This window comes from Etheostoma cragini, chromosome 1 (assembly GCF_013103735.1).
Source record: "Etheostoma cragini isolate CJK2018 chromosome 1, CSU_Ecrag_1.0, whole genome shotgun sequence".
Classification (NCBI taxonomy): domain Eukaryota; kingdom Metazoa; phylum Chordata; class Actinopteri; order Perciformes; family Percidae; genus Etheostoma; species Etheostoma cragini.
In genome coordinates this window covers 24,171,533-24,199,368 of record NC_048407.1, presented here as the reverse complement: position 1 = coordinate 24,199,368, position 27,836 = coordinate 24,171,533, and the positions used below count along the sequence as shown (strand labels likewise).

Here is a 27,836-nt window from a genome sequence, read left to right as displayed (position 1 = left end):
GATAGAGGGAGAAGGAGGAGGGGGTTAGCTTGGTATTGCCACTGATTCCCAGAATCAAGAAGATTCCGTAGGGTTTCCGTGGGGTCTTAAAAAAGTCTAAAAAATATCATACTGATTAACACAAGTCCTCATAGTTGCCTTATAGCTTTTAAAGGGATCATTCATAATCACACCTGTGTCCTTTTTCTGTTCTTGGCCCAAATGGTTGAACAAACCATATGATCTTACCTCTCTGTTTTGAGGTTTTGCTCTTGCTCTTGCACTCTCACTCAAACACTGAATACTTTCTATTTTTCATTGCTGTCTTACTTTGAGTGCTTGTCTTCTCTTTTCTTTCATCTGCACTGCCCTGTCTGCCCTCAGCAGCAAACCTCTGCTTATTAGAGAAAGAGAGAGAAACAGTGATTGATAGAGGGTGGAGAAAAAAGATAGAAGGAGGGAGAATGGAAAGAAATAGAAAGCAAATTGTGCTTGTCAGGATTTCTGTGTGGGTGTGTGTGTGTGTGTGTGTGTGTGTGTGTGTGTGTGTGTGTAAGAGACTGAGAGGAAAAGAGAGAGATTTTTGCTTATCGGACAGGAAGTGGATCTCTTACAATAGCATTCTGACGTTTCCCCTTCTCTAATGTGGAAAACGGTTAAGATTCCTATTCCAGATACCACGCACGCACACACACACACACACACACGTCACAGCGGTGTAGATAAGATGCAGCTGCTGTGAAGACAGAATCACTGAGTCAGCCAGATGTATTCACAGACTTAAGACAATTGCTAATTCACACTAACACAAAAGGTGCACACAGAGACACAAACATACACAATTATACATGAGGCTTACATACTTCACATACAGTTTCATATTTGCCATTCAGCTGTACCTCCAAATACAGTTATACACACAAAATACAGAGAGTATGTTCATAAACAGACAGATAAAGAGAAAGCCATTTGGTGTGTATGGGACGGTAAAAATGATGAGACCGAGAAAGAAGGAGTCCAAACAGGCAAGGAGTTTGAGGAATGGAAATTGAGATAGGCACTGAAATAAAGGAGAAATCAAAACCATACACACTAAACATTTTGAATCAATAGAACTGTTTGTAAGCAGTCCATAGAGAAAGTAATAAAAGCCCATTTTGTAACTTTGTTACTACTCAAAAGGTTGAATAGTGATTGAACCTGAATCTATGTAAGCATGTAAGATCTGTAGTAGAGAGAAGTACTCTTGATATGTAGGACTTGCAATCATGCATAATCTGATGTATAGTGTGTAATAAATAAGAGAAATCAGAAGCATACATGGCCAACAATAGACAGAGTGACATTAGGATAAGATTATGCACTGCAGTTTTAAAGGTTTTAAAAGATGAGAAGTCAAACGTGTTTTGTTCAAATTATTTAAAAGTACAATCCTAAACTACATTATAGATTGGTGAAGTGAGGGTACCAGCTGCTACCATTCTGTATTATCATATGAAAATGTTTTTTGATGTTAATTAACATGGTAACTAGGGGTGGGGGGAAAAATCGTGATTTAAGTTTTTGTGACGATTTTGTGACAATTTTGAAAACTGACTCTTTTCCCTAGCATTGATACTTTTGATTGACTTAAATATTTTCTGATTATACGGTATCTACATTATTTCCGTTTCCAGCAAAACAGAGCGATAGCAGAAAATGCCGAAAATCCATGTTTTGCAATTCTTTACAAATAATATAAATGTCTGACTGACTGAGGTGAAGTGCTCTTTTCTATTTTTTCTTTATTTAGAAATGTTTCATGACTTTTCTCTGGAAGTGTATTATTCAACATTTGTTTTTGTCAAAGTTGTTGTCCTTAAGATTTGAGTTAGGTTGTTTCTAGCGTATTTCCTTGAGGTTCCACTTCTGGGATTGCTCTGTTGCCAATGGAAATTCCGCTGGATTTCATTCATTTAGGCCAGATATCCGTTGCCTTGGGCTTTCTTTGTGTTGGTATTTTAAACTCTGGTCGATTTATGAGGACTATGGTAAACTTTTTCTCAGGTCTCTGCAGGGTAAATCCAGACGAGACTAGGTTGTTTCTAGCGGCATCTTTGGCAGGAAGATGTAATTGCAGACGCACCTCTGGGATTTCCCTGGTCAAGAGGGCATACGGTAGATCTGTGACTGTGCATTTTTAAATGCCCCCTGCTGGTGTATAAATAAGTTCAATGCAGTTTTATTTATAGTGTCATATCACAACTGATGTCATCTTGGGACATTTTACAGGTAGAGTAAGTCTAGACCACGCTATAATTTATAGAGACCCAACAATTCCCCCTCAACAGCAAGGATTTGGTGGGGAAAAACTTTCTTTTAACAGGCAGAAACCTCGGACAGAACCTGACTCTTGAAGGGCAGCCATGTGAAACCTTCATCCTGAGAATATGCTTTTTAGGACAACTCATCCCCCATCATTTTTTTCTTAAACTTTAGGCTTCAACAGCCCTGCCTCAGGAAATCACAAGCATTCAACTAAGCCTTGGAAGTCTAATAAATTACACAATAAATGGGCAAAAAGACAGAATTTGTATCACAAATGCTTTTGCACAAATGGGAATAATAATAAAGAATATGACATTAGGATTGACAGGGTGTGAGACATCCAGATGGTGTAACAGAAAGGTAGAGCTATGATGCAAAAGTAAAGTTATGTAAGAGAAAAGGTGAGACAGAGGCTGACAGCCTGACAGGCTGACTGTAAGACAGAGAGGTAGACAGAGGTAGAGTAACCAGGAAAGTATTGCTCTGACTCACATTTTCCGTCTCAGTAAACCAGGATGATCCCTCTCTAGTCCAGAGCTGTTAAAATGTTTACGTGGTGTTTGTGTGTCTATAAGACAGAGAGAGAAGCAGAGAAAGAGTAATACAGGACGAAGTGAAGATTCTAAAAGGGGTAGGAGACGTGTGTTGTACATCAACCGTGGACCAGTGAGCCATTGAGTCCACCGTTGGTCATGCTTTCAGTCATGTTAAAATCATGTCAAAGACCCTGGTGTGAATCTATTTTCATTTTAGCCAGAAGGGAACCTGCAGGTGTATTAAAGTGCTAATATTATGCAAATCCTTTGTTTCATAATTGTATTTAGTGGTTGTACCAGAATAGATTTATGTGGTTCAAATAAAAAAAAAAAAACATGTTTTTGTTGGACTGCACATTGCTTAGCTACAGAGTGAGGCATCTCACTTCTGTTCCGTCTTTGTTGGGAGTTGCACATGCGCAGTAGCTAGCTAGTCAGCTGCAGAGTAAGAGTGCGTGCCACGCTAGCAGCTAGGAGAGCATTATAACTTGTGTTACAAAGTGATGCACGTTTGTCACAGAGGTAAAGGCTGGACCACAACAGAACTCCGAGGAGCAGTTTGTGAACATTGTTTTCTCTGCAAGATGGTCCTTTGGGTGGATTTGGGGCTTTTTTCACTTTGTAAACCTATAAAGTGCACAAAAAGGAAAAATCCAAAACGCATAATATGAGCACTTTAAAGTGCACATTAAGCACTGCCTCTGCTGCATGGTGCAGGGATTTTCACTAACACGTGCTCTTTTTTTTTTTTTTTACAATTACATAGTGTGAATTAAGGGTGTGCGATTTGACAATTATAGATCAAAATTTCTACACAATCTTCTTTTACAGAGTTTGTTATTATTGTGCTACAGTACACAGTTAGTAGTGTTTCCCCTTCGTATGGTGCAGTGTTGTTGCTGATTATTGCTGCTGCTATGCAAATCTCTCCAAACTCAATAAACTCGCTATCTCTACTTTAAGTGTTCAGAGTTTGGTTTAAGCAAGGATTAGATTGAACACACCCAAATAGGGATGTCCTGATCAGCTTTTTTGACCATGTAGTTGGTATAGTTTTTTCACCAGAGGGCCCTGTACAACGTCACAGTTGGCAAGACTGATTTTCTTTTGGTAATGTGTTTTTGTTCAAAGGACTTTAAGTTTCATATCTTGTATCGTATTTTACACTTTTAATTTAAATCCGGTTCACCAGTCTCTGTAATGACTAGCCTTTTAAATGCTACATTGTTTGTCAGCAGCCGTTCATATGGTCAATTAAGGAGCAATTTGGCCTTGTGTGCTCTGATTAATTTGGCATGCAGTTAATAGACCAGTCTTAATTTTGTTTAAATGAGAACTAAATTCCTCGCATTTACTCACCACTGTTTTGGAAGAAGGCAATAACGGGTGAGGCAGTAAATTAATGCTATGCGGTGGATCTACGTGGATTTTGAAAAATAATCATAAGTATTTGGAAAAGTAACTGATACATATTTAAATAAAAATGTAAAGTGTTAGTTTTGAGAATGGAATTTGGACTGGTGTTTGCCTTGTTGGGCTATTTTTAAATAGGGAAATTAATTTGGTTGTACTGTTAACTTGCTAAATAGTCTTAAAAACTAACTGCAGAGAATTGCAAAAGAGTCTGTATGTGCGTGCGTTTGTGTGAGACATAACTACTTGTAAGTATATTTATATATATACATTTATTTCCAAACAAACATGTTTTTTAAAAGGTCTACACACCTAGACATTTTTTCTTCATTTGTACTCTTATTCCAACTAAAACACTTAACATCTTCTCTGTACACTTCTCATTCAAGTCCTTATACTATAATTCTCGAAACCCCCAAAAATGTCAAAACCCCCTTTGCACCCTATTCTAAACTCTTCTTACCCCTTAAGCTGCTTCCTGTTGCAGGGCACCAATGCAGTTTATCTCACAGCTGTTCCTCCAGCTTTTCAGCAGCCTGCAATCACACTGCATTTGCATTCTCTAGTTTACATTGTTTAATTTTTTTTTTTTTATATATGAATACAGTAGAGCTAAACATGGGATCAAAGGTCTGGATCAACAAGAAGAATTTACCTAGAATCTCCCAGAAAAGCTTGAGTGGTGTTCCCCTTTACCCGTGATGAAAGAGAGATCAGATTTTCAGATGTACCACAGTGGGGTCGACTATTGTCTGACTGATGAACAAACAGGCGGGCCATCCCCTAATCCCAGTTGGATTTTTCACACACACACACACACACACACACACACACACACACACACACACACACACACACACAGTCAAATCCCACTGTGTGTGTGAACAAACAGAGGATGAAAGGCAAGACAGCTAGGGGAAGAGCACATATAAAGAGCTGCTGTTTTATTAATGAACCTGGAAACAGGCTTGGGATTCTCAGAATCTGTTTGTGCGTGTGTGTGTGTGTGTGTGTGTGTGTGTGTGTGTGTGTGTGAGAGTGTGTGTGTGTGTGTGAGAGTGTGTGTGTGACACAACAACAGAAACCAAGGTGGGTGCCTGTACTATATTGACACACACACACACACACACACACACACACACACACACACACACACACACACACGGTTTCTAATAAATTCACCCTAATTCATTCTCTCTTTTCTCCGGGGAAAAGCCAGCAGTTTGCCTGATCCAAGGAAGCTTCACGTTACCTTCTCTAAATAATTAATGCTCTCTCTCTCTTTCTCTGAGCTGCACTCACTTGCTCTCTTTCTGCGCTCTGTGTATCTGTCTGTTTCTCTCTTCCTTCTGTCAGGTTTATTTTTTCTGTCTCTCTTTTTTGTCCATCTCTATTTCTCTTTCTATTTTCTTCGGTCCATCGTTCCTCCTTTCTCTGTTGTCTCATTGCGTATTGTCACTATAGTTCATGGAACACATACAACTATAATACCCCCAATTTAATTAGTACATTTAAAAGGAATAGCTAATGCAATCAGCACTACAACTTCTAGAAACTTCCTAAAATTGATAGTTTTAAAAATGCACACACTGTGCATTGACCTTCTGTAGATCGCAGGCGTTAAAGGGTCCATATTTTGCTTATTTTCAGAGAGAGAAATAGGGGAGGGGGCTGAGACATCATCTAGGGTCCAGTTGTCCCTTTTCAAGAATTGAAACCATTGAAAAGTGTCTGCATGTATGCACAGTGTGCGTGAAAATGATTTTGTGAATGTGTGCCTGTGTGTGTTTTTGGGAGTGTGTGTGTATGGGCAGGGACCTTCTTCCCCCACTACCATAGGGATGTGACCCCACTAACCAGAGGTTAAGTGCTCCTTCTCTCTTTCTCTAACATTCATCTTGTACTCTCTCCCTCTCTCTCTCTCTCTCTCTCTTTCTCTTATTTTGACATGCTATTCCCATTTCTCTTACCATTGAGTTTATCTCCAACAAATTTTCTGTGTCTCTACTGAGGGTTGTCCACTGGAATCCAGATGCTTGCCACTGACTGTATCCCTGTGAATATAAAATCTATCATTCAATTCATACTTATGGTATCATGGCTGTCTATTTGTCTCTTAAATAGCTGTGTTTTCTGAGGTAATCTTGGTAGAGCAGGTGCACGGGTTTAAGCTACATGAGCAGAGGAAAAGAGCGCTAGACGCTAGGCTAATTTTTTGCAGTATTTAACATTGAAACACTGCAGAGCTAAGTTGTCTATCTGAGCTGAGAACAGAGGAGTGTTTGGCTGAGTCGAGTTTCCTACTATACTGTAAATCCGACCAGAGGTCTGTGTGGTTATACTGAAGCAGCCTGGTGTTGAATATTTGTTGTTGATCACTACCGAAGCTCCAGAGCCAAAACAATGGTATGCAGTATAGAGTTGGGTGGTAAATTTTGATATGTCAAACCTCCTCTCTGTTTCACCACGGTATTACAGTGACTGATTAAAAATGATGATGTAAGGCTCAAACGGCGTCACCAAAGTTTTGGGTTGTGCCTACACCATTCAGAAACTGAATACCAAACACCAATACTGAAACACCTCTCCCTCCTCATTATGTCGGAACCCGAAACGCTGTCCGAGACCAGGTCACTGCGCGACATGCCTATTATTTAATCCTTGTCTCCTATATAAGTGCATTGCATTTTCTTTTGTGACGGGATTGAAACTGATATGTTGCAATTTTAGGACAACACAGTATACCGTATAACCGCATTTCCGCCCAACCCTAATAGAGGACAAGGCCGGCACTATTAATTGTTATAAAATCGCTAAAATGTTGTTTTTGTTGTTGTTTTTTAACAACTTCAATTCTCATTTAATTTTACAAGCCCACTGCATCACAAACGCTACTACTTTCTTCTGAGAGTGTCAAACAAAGAATATATAAAATAGGTTTCTCTTTATTGAAACCTCTATGTTCAAAGGCTTGTAGGGATGCACAATGTGCTATAGGTGCCAGAAACATCTTCATGTTCATGTGTGCAATACACTTTACACTTTGTGTGAAAGTAAATTGTGGTAGAGAATCGTGATATGAATTCTAAGCTAAAAAGTCGAGACTCATATTTTTCCCCAAATTGTGCACGCCTGTAAGGGTCAACCCTAGAGAGCTCTTATCCTTTAGGACACAAACACACATACTTCTTATCAAAGCCCCAAGCTCCTTCCTTTTGTATTACATGGGTCCCTAGTAGGGCTGTCAACCAATTTAGAGGTCAAATTTGTGTTACTGTAAAAATAAACAGACATTCAAATATCAAAAATAATATTTGATTGTGAAAAAGCAGCACTACCACACATGTGTGCCTGTGGGCGCGTTGAGCCTGTGCTGCAGCTCCCTAAATGACTCTAAACCTTCAGCTCCCAACAAAGTCTGAGAAATATCCGATTGTGCCCAGCTGGCCAGAGAATTCCCAACGGGCGTGTTGATGATCTTTCACACGGATGGCACGAAAACAGTAAGAATCCGAGGGTAAAGAAGATGGGTCATTTAGCGAAGGCTGCCACAAAAATGTCGTACTGGAAAAATGACGAGATTCAGGAACTTCTGTCAGACAATTCAAGGAACAGCTAGAGACTTGGTTGATTATGCCCAAATTACGATCCCTGCGATGTCAAACGTGTCATCTCCTGCCTCCTTCACTCTCTAGAGAATAGAGGGAGAGAGGTCAACAGTCTTTTAATCTCTAAAGTTTTACGTTTATAGGACATTATTTTGTTTGTTTACTTTGTACTGTGTAGGTATGTAGACCTCTTTATGTTGAAATAAATATATCTATACAAGTAGTTATGTCTCCCGTTGTATTGGTTTGCCCTCTTGGACATTATGCTCACAAATAGATATTGTATGTGTTTTGTTTTTTAGAAGGAACATCATTTTTGGACAGCCCTAATTTGTTAGGGCTGCTTTATGCTTTTCAATCTTTATCTCATTTTTCGACCCTAAGTCCTATTCTTGACAAAATAAGAAATAGGTTGTTACTGTAAGTATAAAATAGTCTTCCAATTAATACATTTATTTGTCTTTATTTTATTTATAAAATGAAAACAAATAAAATATAAAGATAACATGATGTTGTTCTCATACTACAGAATATTTTTATTTTCTCTAAATCATCAGTAAAAAAACAAATGCTTATATTTCATGCTGCTTAACAAATCAACTGGATTTTACAGTATGCGTGTGTGCGTGTGTGCGTGTGTGCGTACGAGCAAGTGTGTGTGTGTGTGTCTGAGCATGTTTTTGTGATGGTTGGTTCTTAGCTGATAGACTGTGAGAGTCAAGAGTCCCTAATCCTTGCCATCAGAGACTGCTCAACACCAACACACACACACACACACACACACACACACACACACACACACACACACACACACACACACACACACACACACACTCTTATCAGCTTGCCCAGTGAACCATTATGATGTGGTGTGTATGTGTGCGCTGATGAGGGGATACCAGTCCTCCCTTGACAGAGGTAATCCTGTTCAGTGGCAGGTCTGGATATCCCAATTGGTGTGTGTATGTGTTTGTGTGTGACTCTGTATGTATCCCATAGCAGCAGGTCATAGAGCCCAAATCAACCAAGTCTGTTAGTCTGTCTGTGTTTGCCAGTTTGTCTGCTCTACTGTCTGTCCCATTGTGCCCACGTCTCTTCCTCTGAACCATTGAGTCAACTGAAACATAAACTTGAATGTTTAAAGCTGAAATAAGCAACATATTTTACTTTCACAGTCAGTGAATTGAATGACTTTGGCATATATGGTAACAAGCTGCTAATTGTGCTGAGAAAAAACATGGTAAAAACAATTTAGAAACCATGTAGCTATCATTAGTAGGTTGTGATTTGTGTCCAATCACCAAGCAACCGTGAGTTCTTTTAGAGGGGATATTTCCCAATCCTTAACCATGGGAGTTCAGTTGCCTAGATTTAACCATACTTTAACTATCGTAATGTACATAGTATCATGCCCATTATGAAAGGTAGTCTAGTTTGTTGTGTAAATACTGTATGCACAACACCCAGATACAAGATGAACAAAATTGAAATTTTTCTGACTCCACATTCATGTTATCCAGATTCAAGATGTTGCACCAAGATTATGGAGGTGTGTGCAAGCACATATATTAACCATATATCCATTAATTATGCAGCTGGTTGTTGTTTGAAGCATTCAGATCTAACTGAGAGTGTATGTCTGGAATGACGTGAACAAATGTGTTTCCATGCTTTCACGTGTTTGAGTATTAGTTTACGAGCTGCAGGTGTGTCTGTGTGTTTTGAAGCAGATTGTATACTTGTGACCTTCTCAGTGATGTTGATGATAGGTTTACAATGTGGTGAGTCCCCGCGACCCACAGGTGGTCCTTTTTAGTGAATCCCAGGGAGGGCTTCACTGTTCAGGGTGACACATTTTCAGAAGGCTGATCTGAGTGAAGTTTAGAAAGAGTAAGGAATGCAGGCATCATTGGTATGGTCTGTTGACGTCATTGACGTGCATAATTAGCAATCTACAAGTGCCGCTGATGTAGAGAGAGAGCGGCTGGTTTGTCTCTGCCAGCTAAGTTTTCAAAAATTTGCCTGAATTTCAAGATTTGTGGTAAACTAAGATAAACACACCAAAAACCACCAGCTTTTGTTTTGTCTTGTTTGTAAAAAACAAATTCACTGTTTGAAGAGTAGCATGCCATAGTTGTGTAAAACAGCGCGGTGGCAGACTGCATGCAGACATTAAAGGTGAACTGAACTGAAAGAATAAACGTTGATAACATTTTGGTTTTAATAATTAAAAATAAATCATACTGTTTAATTAAACAAATCAATATAGCTTTTTTTTAAGCAACACAAACGGCTGCAGCATATTATATACAAACGAAAATGAGTAATTTGAATGCCGCGGGTTACACATTTAAGCCTGTGAAGGACATGCCTGTAGTTTCTGACTACCACCACATGGAGTTTCAGGCTCCACCTTCTTTACAGGATTGTTTTGGGGGGGAGTGACTGTGTGTGTGTGTGTGTGTGTGTGTGTGTGTGTGTGTGTGTGTGTGTGTGTGTGTAAAGCCTGATAAGACATTGTAATGATCCTCTCTGTCTGAAGAGCGCAAAAGTCCCTGTTCTATTTGCCTAAATCCCTGAATCTCTTGTACCATTTCACTATTCTGATGTAGCTTTAAATTCCTTAACTTGAAAATACAACTCACTAATACACAGTTTATGATGCATTTTTAACACTGAGTAGGCCTGCACGATATTGGAAAAAACTTACATTGCGATATTGTTTTCCCCTGCAATGTTTATTGCAATATTTAAAAACAAAAAAGTCATTTTGAAAAGATGACATAAATAGCTCTGTTTAGAAATAATAAATCATTCTCAACTACTGCGGTGATTTTGTAGAGGAGTGCATCTACCTAGAAGAAAAAATTGAAAAAGGACCTTTTCTAATGTGAACCATTCTTTGTTAAACTTCAATGCTTTACCAACACCAAAGCATGTAAGCGCTGTGACTAACATTACTCTTCTGAAGGGATTTTGGAGCGTGACATGAGGCAGAAATACGCTGGTTGACTAGCATGACACCATTGTATTCATATAATAATCAATCCAGGCTAACGTGAAGGAGAGTGACTGCATGTTGCTTCTTCTAAATTCCAGGTTGTGGTCGACTAGCGAGGCCAGCTTGTTTGTTTGATAAATTGATCAGACCTGCACGTCACGCGCACTACAAAAACAAACTCTGTGTATCCAAGAACAATTAAATTGGTGTAAATGACGTTCCATCAGACACAGACTTCTGTTGTAGATTAATATTACGTTTCCAGCCTCGTGGCTCCGAATCGTAACGTTAGTTAGGACGGACGAACCCCTTGGATCTTTAGGCTAACTATATTAGCTCATAACCCCAACGTCACATACACACGTTGCCCACACGACTACCTGTCTTAAATGGGAAGAGTCGGACGATAATAATCATGTAAAAGGAGAACGGTGGAAGTTTACTTTTCTATCAATCAGCAAAAAAGGATTATGTCAACAACGCAACGTACAGCAATGTGACTATCGCACGTGCGCACATTGCGACGTCGATACTAAAACACAATATTGTTCAGCCCTACCACTGAGGGATGAGTTGAAAAAAGCTACCTCAACTTTTAAAAGCTGGAGGAACTGCAAGGGGAGAGCAATAATTCATATATTCCTGCGACCTTGTTGAATGGAATATGGAAGAATCATAAAAAGTGGTCCTAAAAAGTCAGATGGTCTGTTTACCCCCAGATGGCTCAGTCTATCCACTCAGATCAAAGTTGAGCCACAGGAAAACTGTGTTATATTTGTATACTCTGGCCCTTTTGACATAGATGCATTCTTACGACGATTTGAAAATATTAGCGATTGGTCCAAAGTAGTCATGGGCTGGTAACCGGTTTTAAGGTATACCGCGTTTTGAAAAAAAACACTAACATTTTCTGTCATACTGTTCCTAAGCTATGTTTTTTTTTTAAGGACAGAAAGGGCAGTTTAGGAATCCCTTTCACTGCCAGTGTGCAGTGCTGCAAAATAAATTACATTGTGTTCAGTGGAAAAAAAGGGTGTGTGCCCTGGATGTATGGCTAGTTAGTTTACTACATGCTTTCAGCAAGACGCTTACCTAGCAACATCACTGTTCACATGGTTTGAAATAGTACACTGTACAAGTGTGTATGTTTAGCTGTGCTTTCTCTGTTTTGGGAGCGTTACAGTGTCTGTTTTCAGGACACCAGCGGGGGGCTAATGGAACTGCTTTGTTGGTTTAAAGGAATTACCAGCCTCCTTCGCCAAAATCAACTCATAATCTGCTTTACTGGCACCGCGCTCACCACGCTCACTGCCACACTACTGGCAGTACCTACCAGCACAACACACACACATCAGTGGTGATCAGCCAAACACAACTACAAGATGCTAACTCTCTTGTGAAAACTGACTAAATGGGAAGAGAGAGGGAGAAAAAGACAGAGAGTAGAGAAATACCGGTAAGACAATAAGAAAGGGGGAGAGGTATGAGGTGAAGAGACAGACAGTGAGAGAGGACGGCAAAAATGAAAGAGTGGGGGGTGAGACACAGGAAGATGAGATGCTGCAGGGTTATCAGTGATTAACAGTTCCACCCTATAGAACGTTGGGTTTGGCTTCAAAGAAAGAGCTGCTTTTTGTTTGCCTTGAGTGTAACTCTGTTAGAAATGCAGTGTTTATACATACAAACACAAACACACACACACACACACAAGGGAAGATGGGAGAGATTGAAAAGAAGAGGGTGAGAGTCAAGAGAAAATGACAGAGGGCAAGCTATGGAGGGATGGGAAGAGGAAGATGGAAAACAAGAGTGCAACATTCATTTTTTTAACTAATGTTTTTTTCTTTGTAAAATGAACCAGCAAACAACTTGGCTTCATGTCAAGGCTTTATTAAAAACAACCCAAAAACATTTTAACAAAGTGGAAAATGTACTCATGGTTTGTGGCTTCTGATCACATACAGTAAATGCATTACATTTACAATTGTTCACAATTCATTAAAACTTCAAACCAAGCTTTGCCTTTTGGTTACTGACTGTTCAAGGCTTTCTTCTATGTTGTTTTGGTGGTTCCGTCTATAGACGGATGCAGATATTTTTTTCCTCACTGTAATTCCATCAAGCTTTGGAAATCTCAAAATTCATCAAAATGAGCTTTTGAAATCATAAACAGAGATACCCTCAGTATTTTTTACCTTCTCCACTACCTGCCTACTTGCGCAAGTTTGAAGAACAAAAAACAGACAGCATATCTTGCCACTACACGGGTAAATAGAATCAAACCGTGACCTTCAAGATGGAGACTGTCATCTTGGACTTAAAGTACTAACTAGGCAAAACAAACTAATGTGTACTATTGATGTTTTCTGGTGTACTAGATGTAAGCTATTAGTTTCTTGCAGGACATTTTTCATCTCCTAAATGTCAGCCTTTTGAGAGCTATGAAATTTCGACCACATTGTGTTTTTTTACATTCCGACATAAACCATAGATATGATACATATTCTACTGTTAAAAGTCCAGTGCTCATGTAATCGCAGGAAAGCACTACACAGGACAGTAGGCCCCTTGCACTTGTCACAGCAAGACACATTTGATTCATTGTTCTGACACATTTTAAACTTACTTTTTATTGACATAATATTACCACAAAATCAAAAATTAGGGAACAATTTTTTAATCAATGTAACCACTTTGCAAATACTGAATGGAATCTAAATCAGTGGAACCTTGGACAAAACATGATACCATCACCTTGACTTAGAAACACCTTATTTGTATTTGCTCAAATCCGGTCTTCACCAATTGCAACAAGTGGAAGGGTTTTGCTTATTGGTGAGATGCTTGCGCATATAAACACAACCGTAAAAGTGAACACATTCTCTCAGCACAACCTTTTACACACACGAAACGGTCTCGAAACGGTCTCCCCGTATACACACATACACACACAGCAGTAAAATGCTCCATCAAAGTAGAAAAGTGGAGAGAGAGAGAGAGAGAAAGGGAGCGGTCTTAGATCTGAGAGGAGAGGATAGGAGAACAATGGCTTTAAGTCTTGACAAACACTTAGCCGGAGCCTTTAGACTAACACTTTGGAGCAGACATATCTGCCTGCATACCAATAGCAAACACTGTCACTCCCCATCTAACTCAGAGGCTTTTGAAGTTCTATTCACAGAGATAGAGAGAAGGGAGGTGAAGGAGGGGATGGAGGCAGAGTGAGTGCAGTGCAGGGGATAAGGGAGAACATGAAGAAATGAAAAAATAAGAAAAATAAAGGAGAGAAGGAAAGAATGAAAATGGCGGAGTGTGAGAAAGGAGTAACACCTTTCATTTCTGAAGCAAACTGTAGCATTGCTGTTTGACCTTTTTTCCTTGTTTTCTCTCCTTTTTCCTTTTGCTTTCCTTCTCTCTGTCTCTGTCTGTGTATTTCCCTCTCTTTCTCTCTGTTTCCACCAATATCTAGATCACAGCAGTAAGAATAAGTGACACACAGAAGGAAGACGAGGAAGAGGACACAGAATGGATCCCGGTCCATAACATTATGGTACATCATTTGCAATCTTGAGGTTGTCCCTCACTGTCTGTTTCCCTCTTTTCCCTCACTACTGCCACTACAGCAACCATTGAAGAGCGATGGTCTATAAGTTACTCAAGGAGTTAAAGAGGCTTTTAAGGTGTGAAAGTGTATGTATGTGTGTGTATCTTAGAGCCTTCATTGGTGCTGATGCAGTGCATGTTCAACCATAGGCTGAAACTATTCTGTTTTTCAAGCTATGATTATATTGCTTTTTCTTGTTTTAAGACACTTCTGTGAATCTGATTTTATTCTCTGCTGCCTTACTTTGATCAGTTAGTTGCAACAACGCTGTGGGCAAACCTTTTACCCTTACAATATCAACTTTCCACCACATACGGCAAAAACTAGCTTGCTTTATGATGTTTACATGTCCAAAACACTCAGTTGTCAGTTTATTAGGTACACTTAGTTAAAACCAGTGCAGTGTAATGCAAGAAAACCTTGATCAATGTTTTAATGTTCAGTTTTTGTTGAAACCTTTTAGGAGAGGTGTTGATTCATCTGTATGGTCATTTTGTGGTGGTGCTGTTGTTGTATTACATTATACAAAGAGGTGTTTCTATTATTTAGCCTACCCTACTTGATCTAAATATGGTGGACAACAGCAACACAAACTACATTTACGTGTAGTGCTTTTCACATAACAGGCATGAAATACAAACTTACAGTATGTTCAAACATGCTCACATACACATATGTCATTACCAACCACATCTCTTATCTGCCAAAGTGCACAAGCACTGGCAGGCACAAACAGACACACATACCCTTCACGCATACGCCCACATACACACACACACACACACCCAACCTCCTCTGCAAGTTGATAAGTGTGTTTGGAGGCAGGGAGAAATTATTAATTATCAGGCTAATGGGCACCAGGTTGTGTTCTGCTTCATTAAGCTCTAACTGTTTGTGTGTGTGTATGTTTGTGCTTGTGTATCAGAGGGCGGGGGGACCTCTGAGTAATACACAAAGATAGGTCCACATAAATTCTCATACACCCATACACAGGGGGGTTTGTTTGCCAATCCAAGGACTGCACATCACATATTCACTCATGCACACATACATGAAAAGACTTACATTTATTTAGAACCATAAATATATTTAATACAAAACTTTGAAAATATATTTTTTTAATATGTAACACTCACAACTTGTGGAACAGAAATGTAATCACAACTTGGTGTGCCGTGAAGACATTTGTTTCAGTGTAGCATGTAAGCGGTTCCATAGACTTACGTAAAAAACAACTTAGACACTGAGTGCTTTCTATAGCTAGCATACTTGTATTGCAGATATTTGTTAATGCTGAACATTAGACAAATTAGCCTTTTGAATATTGAGAGAAGGAACCTGAAGTTCAGTCTTCATATTATTGGTAAGACTTTGATCAGTCCCTTTCAGTATTAACAACCCCCAATTTAACATGCAGTACATCAGTGAAGTGTACCACTTTCTGTGTCTACGTACAGTAAGTATGTGTGTTCTGTTCAGTGTTTAGCATGGTGATGCAGTTTGCTTCCATTCCACTCTATCCCTTGCAGGGTTGCAGGATTGTGCTGGCTACAGTATGATAAGTAAAACCAGCGTTGACGTTAATCTGTCTCACTCCCACTAGGAACGACAGATAAGGGAGAGAGAGAGGCTAAGGGAGGGTGAGACAGTGGAGGAAGTCAAAGAGAAAAAGTTATACTGTAATTATTTGGATTTAGATGGAGCCTTAACATTATTCATTTTACCTTGAGTAAAACAATACATTTTTTAATGCATTTCAAGAATATTTTTTGGTATTTTGGCTTGGTTGGACAATTCACAGCTCAGTAAAGGAGAAGAAAAAGGGAAAGATAAACAGAGGGGGGTGGCGTGTAACGAAGGTCCCCGGTCGGATTCCAATCAGGGAAATTGCAATTATATGTTATACTTCTTAGACCTTTGGGCCACTAGAGTGCCTGTTTTGTAAACATTTAAAAGCATTCCATGCAGCATAGCCTAAAACAATAGAAACACACATATGTAATAAGCAGTCACCCTTTGACATTGTGTCTTGACATAGGGCCAAAAAAAGTCTTAAAAAGTGAATGCATTTACGTCTCCAGCTCAACAATCTTCTGTCAATCTTCAGGTGAGGGCCAAAATAAAGAAAACAAATTTTGCTTTAGTTTTTTTTTTTTGAGGTCACCGCCCCGAGGGTAGTAAAACGGTATGTTTGCTCGCCTCCCTCGCCAGGGGCTGTACGTTGCAGCCCCTAAGCAGCTCCGGCCTGGCTTTGGTTGAGGTGCTGCACCCAACTCTAAAGCAGTTGCAGCAGCTGCTCTCCTCCCGGCAAAGTAGTTTCCTGAAGGCTGGGAGTGAGGTGGAGAGACGGCGGGGTGCGCTAATGATTACAAGCTAACGTTAGCTAAGTGGAAAGTCAGTTTCTGCAGTGAAGTGCTCAAACGCTGTCAGTAAATCTACAATCATTTCAAAGTTTCCCCCCTCTTTTTTCCAGGGCAGTAAAATATACAAGGGGCCAGTGAAACCCTGATCTAGGTCACAGTTTTGCAAAAATCCTTCCTAAATCTTATCAGCGTAACGTTGAGTTTGAATTTAAAGGCCTGAGTCCAACACTCTATCAACAGTGTGTGTGATAGCATACAGCTATTTGTGATTTTTTTTTTGGTGGGCATGTGTGTTTCCCTATAAATAGCGCTGATGGTAACATAAGCAGGGGCCCAGTGGATTTTGCCTATTGATTAGCTGGCTGGCTAATGCTCCCACCACTTGTACACACACACACACACACACATACACACACATACACACACACATATACCCTACTGCACTGCACTGCACTAATGAGAGTTGGTTAAGACCTCTGAGGAACAACCAACCGCCACTTTACCCCATAGAAAGAAAGAGTGTGAGATAGAGAGATGGAGAGAATATGTAAAAAAGTTTAAAAAAACGAGAGGTAGAATAAAGCAGATATAGAGAGCATGAAAAAAAAAAAAGGAAACAGAAAGCTGGAAGGGACAGAACATGATCATATAAGTAATACCAAACAGAGTGATGAAATAAATCCAGTCTGGCCTTAATGTTTGCTTAAGAAGCCCCTAAGTGGTGTCGTCTTGCTGTCAGTGTGTGTATCCCTGTGTCTGGATGTATGTGTGTGCTAGAATTACCCAGAATGCTTTAGCGATTGACTGGCTGGCTAATGGCGGTCTCTGTTTTCCTCTGATGGTCATTGACTAGGCCTCCTCATCGATACAGCTATTCTGGTGTGTGTGTGTGTGTGTGTGTGTGTGTGTGGGTGGGTCTGGTTGTGGTTGTGGGGTTGTGGTCATGTGTGTTTTCTTTATGAAAGAAATTACCTCTAATTGGGAACTTCAGAGTTCCTTACACCAACCTCTTTTGTCATTTCTTAACATGTCTTTTCTTTACCTGTTATGTCATTTTATGCAGACAAAGTGGTATGTTTACATTTGGATTGCAGTATGATTTTAGTGTGATTTTCACATGGACAGACTGTTATTTTAGGCATTTTGCTGTTCAATGCATGCGCGTAGTCAGTAATGGGCCAGGGCTGGCCCGGCCTGCCAAGTTTGATCAAAATATGTTTTGTTATAAAAAACATTCAAGGGTATGTAAAAACAGAAATAGAAAAAGAAGTACTGTAGTTGTGTGTTTTTAATGTGTCTTCTCTTCTGATTAAAACAAAACTGTTTAACCAGAGAATAAGGATCAAACAATTATGAAGCCTTCAGAACGTAGGTGGTTGCTATGGTAACAACAGGCCAAATCTCAGGGCTGCCTTCTGCGGCTAACGTAAGCGAGCTGGCTTTATAGACAATGTACCATGGATGTGTTACGCAATGTACTGTTAAAAGTTACTGCAACAACAATGGCTTCAATTTGAAGTGGTACGGAGAGTTTTCTTGTCCAGTGGAAGGAATACAGTGTAAACAAGGACTTTTAAGGGGTAAGCCTCTCCTCTCTAATCGTAGCTTCTATGGTGCCATTTTAGTGCTATGAAGCACTCACCCGCCGTTAGCATTCCATTGACCACCATTCAATTTTACGTCAGTGAATGACTTTACATCTGAAACTTTCAAAGACTTTATTTTTCCATTGTTTATTTCTAAAGAAACACAACAATGTATTATTACCTTGTATCTCACGTTGTGACTCCGAAGCAGATGTTTTTGTAAAAATAGGCTAACGATTGTGTCATAACCACGCGACTTGCTGTCACATAGTTGACAAATCACTGTATTGTCAGGAGAAGCTCGCAAACAGTTTTGACTTACATTAGCTGTTAAGGTTTAATTACTAATGTTAACTAGCATTTTAGTTAGCAATAATTAGCCTGTGTCTATGTTATCTCCTTGAATGTACCTACACCCTCCGTCTCTACAAGATTTGGAACAATTGAGTTTTTTGGCACAGCAACCAGAAGACTAAACACTAGGATACAAGATACATACATACAATATACAGGAAATAAAAATAGAATAAAATACAAGAAAAAATAATTGAATATAACCAAGTTGGGAATGCAAAAAAGTGCTACTGCTTAAATAGTATGAGAAATATGTAGATAAACCTATTGTGCAGGTTGCACTTAGTGCAGTACTGTGATGTATCAGAGTCTTATCTAGCCCCCAGTGATGAGGTGTTAAAAGGTGTTTTTTTGCCTGTGGTAGGAATGATTTCTTGTAGCGGTCCGTGCGACATCTAAGCTGTCGGAGCTTCTTATAGAAGGAGTTCCAGTGTTGGACCAGTGTGGGGTGGAGAGGGTGGTTGGGTTTATCTTTGATAGACAACAGTTTGTTCAGTGATCTCCTCTCCACCACAGCTTCAAACGTGTCCTGTTTGCAGCCGATCACGGAACCAGCCTTCCTGATCAGTTTTCAGTTTGTTCAGTCTGTTTGTGTCGCTGGCCCCGATGCTGCTGCCCCATCAGATGGCGGAGGATAACAGAGCACTGGCCACAACAGACTGGTAGAACATCTCTAACATTTTGCTGAACACATTGAAGGATCTCAGCTTCCTTGGGAAATAGAGTCTGCTCATCCCCTTCTTGTAAACAGCAGTACTGTTGGTTTTCCAGGTCAGCCTGTTGTCGATGTTCACACCTAGGTATCTGTACTCCTCAACCATATCCACGTCTCTTCCTAGGATGCAAAGGAGCTGTGCAGCTGTTCCCTTCCTTCGGAAGTCAGTCACTCTCTCTCTAGTCTTATCCACGTTCAGCAGCAGATAATTCTTACCAGACCACTCCACAAAGTCATCCACCAGCGCTCTGTACTCTCCCTTCTGTCCATCCCTTATACACCCAGCAACTGCAGAGTCATCAGAAAACGCCTGTAAGCGTTAATTAAGGAGTTAATTTTACAGTTCATTTAATAAAAATGTAATTGTAATGCAATGATTTAAACCCAAATCCTAAATAATGTTCAATTGGAGGGAATTGTTTGAAAAGAGGTGTGAGGTTGATTATACTGTCCACTTCATCTCCTCCAATGCCTTTATACTGGATGCATACCGCAATACGTCTTTTAAGTTCATTCCTCTCTCCGCATCATCATGGCACTGTTTTGTTCCTCTCCTCACCTCAAATCCCCTACCTGTCTCTTTTCCTCTCCACCCTCCTTTCTCCCCTCAGTTTGGAAAGGATTTGGTCTCACAGACACCCAGCAAGACTATCACCACTCCACCCAGGAGACCACTCATCTTCTCTCCCTTAAACTCTCCCCCATTCACCACCTATCCCCCTCCGTCCTTCCACCCATCCACCCATCTATCCATTCATTGATTGCCACTATTCCTGGACTCCTGTTATCCCACTCCTGATCCAGCTCGGGTTCCCCTTCTCTTCCCACCACATTTAGTGAAAACATCTGTGTGTGTGTGTGTGTGTGTGTGTGTGTGTGTGTGTGTGTGTGTGTGTGTGTGACTTTGTGTGTGTGTGCGCACTAACCTCAGTATTTCTCCCTTTTCTTTTTGAGTGTCACATTTCAATAATTATCAAATCTGCCCAAACATTTTTTGATAATCACAAAAAATATACATTAATATAATTTCACTGTTAATGGAAGAATAAGACAGGAATTTACTAAAATCAATACGTGATCACTTTTTATCTACTCAAAATACATGATTGCAGCACTTGAAAAAAAAAAGCACACACATATATACTTTCTACTAAATGTGACTAAATTCCATGCTCATTAGTTGCAACAGGGCTCTTGCTGCATAGTCACCTCTAAATGGCCTAAGTGGCTCAAGTATTGGTAATCTATAAGAAATGGTCAATTCTATGAGAAAAGCTGACTTAATCAATAGCCTGATTATGCTGGTAAGAGGTGAGCTCTCTCCTCATTCATTCATCATTTACTAGCTTAATCATTCATTTCATTATCATAGTTTTTTAACGGATACTTTTTAAAAGTTTTTTTTATCATTTTTGTCTCAAGGGACGTTGGGGTCAGCAGTCAGCACCATCTGTGCAGCAGTACACAAAATCTCTAATGACTTGTTTTAAATCCACAAAAAAGTAAAAAAAAAAAAAAAAAAAAGATATTACCTGAAACTGATAATTCTGAGTAGACACACACTCATGGAAGCATACATTATGTAGTCTTTTTGCAGAGACAGAGACGCATCTTTCTATACATACGGTTCTCCTGCTTCTCTCTTTCTCTTAATAGTTGGGATATAAATGAGGAGTTGCCTTTGATTGTCGGGCACCATGTAAATAAATTCTAAAGATAATGCATAATCCTAATTAGTATGCACACTACACAATGAAAGTCTGTTTTAGTGGCCCAAGATCTGATCTGAACTCTTCTCCTCTCCTCTCCATGGGCTCCTCTTCCTCTCTCGGAGGGAACAGAAAGCTGTCTGGCAGAGGAGAGGTGGATTGTGCCTCTGTGTGTGTGGACACAACTGTCATTGCAGGGTTTGATGTCACCGGGCCTAATTGTCTTTCATGTGAACACAAGAGAGAGGTGTTTGGCAAGCACAGGTTAAAGAGAGAGAGAGGACACAGGAAGAAGAGGGTTGAGAAGGGACAGTAAAGTGGGGATAAGTGGAAAAAGAGGACAAAAGGAAAACATGGGTGAGACAGAGAAAGGAATGAGTTGTCAGAGCTGTCAAGGCAATGTTCCTTTCCTTCATTATTCTTTTTAAATTAGCAAGCGACATGCTGTGAGGGACTTTTTCATCTCATTCCTCTCTCCTGTTTGTCATCCCATCTGAGGGTAATGGATTCGGTGCAGTAGTGATGAGTTTTTGTTTCCAAAATTCATATTACAGTGAACTTCCTACTTGCATCACCAGTCTGACCTTAGTCTCACATTGCCAGAACCTCCTCCAAAGCACGCTGAAGGAGGGGCTGGCTTGTCAAATAGGAATGAAAGGAAAGCATGCGCTGGTTTAATGGCATTTCTTTAAACCAATCAGAATCGCCATGGGCGGTGCTTAACTCCAAACAGAGCCTCTGCAAAATAGTTGTGCGGGAGAAAAACACAGATTGGACAGATAGTATAGCTAGCTGTCTGAATTTACCCTGCAGAGATCTGAAGAGCAGTCAATAATATTTCTTAATAATCCACTGAATTTAAAATCCCAACACAAAGAAGGTGGAAGGAAATGGAAAATATATGCATTCGTTGAAAGTTCCTGGGCCCCTGAGCAAATCCGGAAGTGTAACATCGAGGATATAGACTAATATGTCCTTAACTCCCATCCCAACTTGTACATGTTTCTTAACAACACACCTAAAATAACTCCCATCCCCTTAAATGAAATGAGAACCAGCTACAATATACTAGCTTTGGAGCATTTTCCTTCTTCAGTTAAGATGAAAAAAATCATCTGTCCTAGACAGTTTGAGCTCTAATACACTTTGTGAATTTTGACTCTGTAATTCTTGTACGGCCTGCCTGGCTCTTTAACGCGTGGCGCAACTCACCTCGCTGTGTGGAATTTGTTTAAAAAGCCTGGTAAGTGATGCAAGGCTGAGAACTTAGAAAGAGGCTGCCGCATGTGATTAGTGCACACAGAATGTGTGTTGCATTTCTCTCTGAGACACTTTTAACTGGGCCTCTTAAATTACCATGGAGAAAGAGAGACAAAAAGAGTGAGAAAAAGCAATTCCCCTATTGCTCTCATTTTACATGTGTGTGTGTGTGTCTCTGACTGGATGTGTGTTTTGTGTGCAAACTAACTCACTTTAGCTATTAAAGTAGGTGACAGCTGCATAAAACACCTATGATTTAGCTGCTTTTGGAGAACCAAAAACACCCAAGTGCTCAAGGACTCAAAACACCCTTTAAAGGTGATTATAGCAATGAAGCTGAATTAAGATATTTGTTGTTTTTTATAAAAGTGTGAGACAGTTAGACAGCTTCAGCACTGTTGGTGCTTGAACAACAGTGCCCTCTTGTTTTATGCCATTGAGCAATCCAGTGAACCTTGTGGGGAATTCAACCTAGAGGCATGTAATGTAAACATAATTATGATATTTAGTCATTGATGCAATGCACGTTTAAAGGTGGTCTTTTCTATTATAAATCAGAAAAAGGGAACTCTGAAGATGAGTGGGATTTATCTGAAGGCATTTTACTTTTTACACATTTTACACAAATAACATTTTTTTTTATCAAATATTATTTAGGGAATCGTTAAAGAAAGCATAGGTGGTTCAGAAGCAAATGGGTTGTGATTAATTAATTATGAGTTATATTTCGTCCCGTTCAACCAATGTGGTGAAAGTAGGACAAAGGCTACATCACTAAGCCACAGAGATGTAAAAACTAAGAAAAAGGGCATTAATGTTCTAAATATTCTGTGTCATTGGACCAAGTCCTCTGGGTCTGTATTAGTGTCAATGTCTTTGCTCGAGCAGTAGATTGAATGCACTTCCACATACCTTTATGGAAATGAAGTGTGACACACACACACACACACACACACACACACACACACACATATACACAGGGTGGGACAATCAGGTCATTTCAAGGTAAAAGGACTTAGATATTGTGAAATATTCATACTTTAGAGGTGCCGTGTGTGTGTTTGTGTGTGTGTGTGTGTGTGTGTGTGTGTGTGTGTGTGTGTGTGTGTGTGTGTGTGTGTGTGTGTGTTTCAAGCTCATGACTGCTACAAGAAGTTCTTTTAATTGAGGTCCTGACGCCTCAAGCAAAATGCTTAGGAGAAAGATAACACCTGCACAGTGGTGGGTGAACACACACAGACCAACACAACAATGTTGACCTTAAAAAAACTAAATAAATAAAAGTTTGTTATCTTGCAGTCAATACTGATGCAGTACGATGTAGGTTTCTTTCTGCCCATTGCCTGTGAATACATACATTGATAACCAGTTAGTTTTTTACTGTAATTGCATTTCCCATTTCTTACAAGGTTGAGGATAATCTGGTGTCAGGGTTTGCATGTGGCATAAACCTGCTATAGACTTACTTCCACCGGCTCAAAATGAACCCAAGAAAGAGTTTCATTTGTATTGAAAAAAATTCGGAATATAAGTAGTTTTTTCCTCCTCCAAAGTGTAGTGTCACAGACTTGTCTAGCACAAAAATTTATACAACGTATTAACGGCATTGATCAGGTTATTTACACTTCAGTAACTTTTTTACTACATGCATAGCTTTATACATATAGCTTACTTTCCAGCATATAGTCTTTAAAGCTGCATTGTGTAACGTTTGTAGTTTGTTATCAAAATCGGTGTTGCCCGATCACAAACTTGTCCTTTTTTTATGAATATTGACCACCAGCATCATTTTTAAGTATGCTTATTGGCATTACATTTGCACTTGCATGAACAGGGGTAGACTCTCTATAGGCATGCGCCATCTTGAAATACGTTGGCCGGTAAGGGACAAACAGGCTGCACTGCTCCGCCTTTCGCGTTTTCGACTCACAACTGCTGCAAATGGGTATCGTTGCTTCCTGGCCCTTGCAAGTTTGAAGAAGGAAACATGGAGGACCACATGTATTCAAAATCCAAATTTCAGAAACTGGAGTCTTCTTCTTCACCCAGAAAAAGAAACTGGATATTGAGAAGAGCAAGAGACTGGTGTCATCAGAAAAAAGAGTGAACATTGGAGCTGCTACGGACGCACACACCACATCCCAGCTAGTTAATTATCCTCCGGACAGCTGCAGTCTCCTTTTTCTGTCTCTGTCCTTTCCGTCGGGTGCCGCGTGTGCCTGCTCATGGTGTGAAGCGAACGTCTGCGCCACTCTCTGACGTGCACTCCAACAACCACGGCTGATAGACCTCCTTTTGGGCACTTTCGCTTTTTGAAGTGGGATGGCTACCGTAGCTGCAATACGTACTTTGACTGCGTGATGAGAGAGAGTTGATTGTGATATATGATCTCAAATCAATTCAAATCGTAAACAATGTAACTTTAAAGCACTTAGTCTCAAGCTAAACCCAGCCGAAAGAGAAGCCGTGCTTGTTTTACCGAATATGGAATGGCAATTTATGAAACCTTCTTGACATTTCTGTTGCAACTCCGCTGTAATTCGACAGCCTACCTCACTGTATTTTGAATTGTAATTTGATTAACTCAATCAACTACAGGCCAGAGTAACTCGAGAGTCAGCCAGTGTAGTTGCAATTGTCTACAAATCTCGACAGAGGTCATAGATAACAGATTACATTAAAAAAAAAACACTGAGTATATTATGAGCTATGATGTAAAGGATCAGTACCTCACTGGTCTTACACTTATCCTACGTGTGTTTGTGTGTGTGTGTGTGTGTGTGTCTGTGCGCGCGCTTCCTTGACATACAGTAGATAAACCCACCTCACTAAAAGCACAGGCCTGGTGGTATTTCTCTATATCAGAATTTTAGATATTAAATGTTTGATTAAAGATATTATAACACACATTTTTACCTCAAACACATGCCCCCAGCTCTCGTGTGTGGTGGATAATGGCTGCTATAAGCCTTTAAAAAAAAAAACCGTGAATTTTTCTCTTCTAAATATTGACCTTCACTAAATGGTTTATTGAAGATAGAGTTTCTGCCAATTTTAAACTTTGACTGGTTGCACGGATAAAAAGTACTTGAGGCCGAAAAGCTGTGGTGTGTTTGCCTTTGTGCATGGTTGTCGGCCTGTTGCAATAAGTGTATGTCTGTGCACATATCTGCATTTTTAAAGATGTGTGTGTGTGTGTGTGTGTAATTAGTGAGTGCTATTATAAACAAAAAGTAGATATACTCTGGATAGTGTATCAGTAATTTGCAGTGTATGTGGTTTCCTGTGTTATCTGCCCTTTAGGAACTCTGATAACAGGTTCTCACTACAGCCAGGTTTCTTTACCTTTACCTTATCAAGATCTCTCTCTCTCTCTCCCTTGTTCCCACTCTCTTGCTCTGTCTCTCTCTTAAAAGCTAATGGATTACACAAGGACATCTGTGAAGGCATGCACAGGCACACATTACCATGTGTACTCACTGCATGAAGCTAAATGCCACTGAAATGTATTCTTAGCACTTTGTACCTTAAAATTTGTATCAAAGGGTATCTACCGTTTTTTTCAACCTGGACCGTATTTTCCTATGTTTTTGTTTCTAAGTGACTGATGGGAACAACAATCTTTGACATTAGTCCAATATTAAGCGAGATTGCTGCAGTCAGCAGTGGCGAAACAAGCAGTGGAAGTTAAGAGGCCAAATCCAGCTTGTATTTACCTTTACAAAAGTGCTTGTTTTTTTTCTCCCATACTTCTAGCACACATATGTGGAAGTGCAGCAATAATTTGTGGTGCTAATTAAGAGGTATTGTAGTGCTCTGGTCTCAGCAACACAACGAGAACACCAAGGATGGAGAGAGAGAGAGGTGTTCCCCTCCCTCCCTACTTTCCACCCACCTTCTAATCCCTTAAAAGCACTTACGAGATTGGCGCTGCCCGCCTGCCTCTGCCTGCCCGTCTACCCGTTGGGTGCCACAGCAGCTGATTGGAGGAATCGAGGCTTCTAATTGGATCATGAGGGTGTGATGCAGGCGACAGCAGCCACATTATGGGTAGCTGACTTTGTGCAGTGTAACCCTGCCAGGATGACCCCTTCCCTGGGTGTGTGTGTGTGTGTGTGTGTGTGTGTGTGTGTGTGTGTGTGCGTGTGTGTGTGTGTGTGTGTGTGTGTGTGTGTGTGTGTGTGTGACCTCAATGTGACTAAGAGCCTCCGCTCATCAAGGCGGCTGGCTGAGGCTGCAGGAGAGGATGGATTGATGAAGAGCGGATAGGAAAGTAGAAGAGAGGAGAAAATTGAGTGAAAATAAAAGGAGAAAACAGAGGGACGGCTGAAAAAAGAAGGTGGAGAGAAGATGGTGATATTAGCACCGTATTAACGGCACTATGCCTCAATTTTCCTTTTTTACACATTTTTCCCTTCCTTTCTGACAGTAGGGGGTAAGGTAGGATTGATGACATGATGCAGTGAATTAATCCCCCTGAACTTTGTGCCTGTGTGTGTGTGTGTGTGTGTGTGTGTGTGTGTTGGTGTCTTTCACTTTGGTGCAAAGTGACTGTGCTGTCCGTTACGGTGTAAATTGATAGCGTCACTGCTCTTTGCCGCATTACGGAGAGCATGGAGCTGTACATTCAGTTTCCTAACTGCATTTTATATCACACCATCATGCACACCTGATCCCACAGACCTGAATGATACACCAGCAAGGACTATTTCTAAGCATTTTAACTTCCTTTTTAAGCTTTATGTTGCGTTTGTTCTATTTTGAAGTATTGTTTAAGTAGTTAATATTAATATTTCCAACCAGAGAAGCCACCTATACACTGTGAGCTCTTTAATTCTTATGATTCACTGTAACTTTTTTAAAGTTACAGCTCGGCCCATTCACTCCTTTTTATAGATGTGTTGTGGAAATGGACATGCTCAGTAGTACAGATGACAGGAAATACACTTTTTGACAACAGCACATTATTTTCTAAAGAGGTTTATATAAAGTTAGTCATCTAACTTTGTATTTGGTTTGCTGTAAAGTGATGTAAAAGCATACAGCCTGCAAACTATTTTTAGTTAGTTATTAGTAAACTCTGAAATAGATTTCCCAACTGTTGACAAAATCCTGTTGCAAATGTGGTTGTGTTTCTGGGCTGGTGCGTATCGACACTGCGTGTCTTTCTTCTGTCAGTGTGGTAGTTGTGACCTTAATAACCAGCTCATTTCAGCTCAACAGGATTTCCCAGTGTGTGTATGTGTGTGAGCTTGTGCGTGTGTGCATGTGTGTGTGTGTACGGATGTGGCTGTTCAATTGAGTGTGGATTTGTAAGTGTGTCTGACCATATTGGGATTATTGGTATATTTGTGTGTATGAGCATGTGAGTTTGTTTGTGTGTATGTGTGTGTGTGCTCGG

The 27,836-nt window shown here is 40.0% G+C and overlaps 1 protein-coding gene across 2 annotated transcripts in view; it reads left to right on the top strand.

Moving 5' to 3' along the window:
- esrrga (estrogen-related receptor gamma a) overlaps window positions 1–27,836 on the top strand; it is a 147,551-nt gene that overhangs the window by 21,288 nt on the left and 98,427 nt on the right. For both annotated transcript variants that reach the window (XM_034869530.1, XM_034869537.1), the window contains one exon: window positions 14,314–14,394. The gene's annotated coding sequence lies outside the window, so the exon portion shown is untranslated. The remainder of the gene's footprint in view (window positions 1–14,313; window positions 14,395–27,836) is intronic.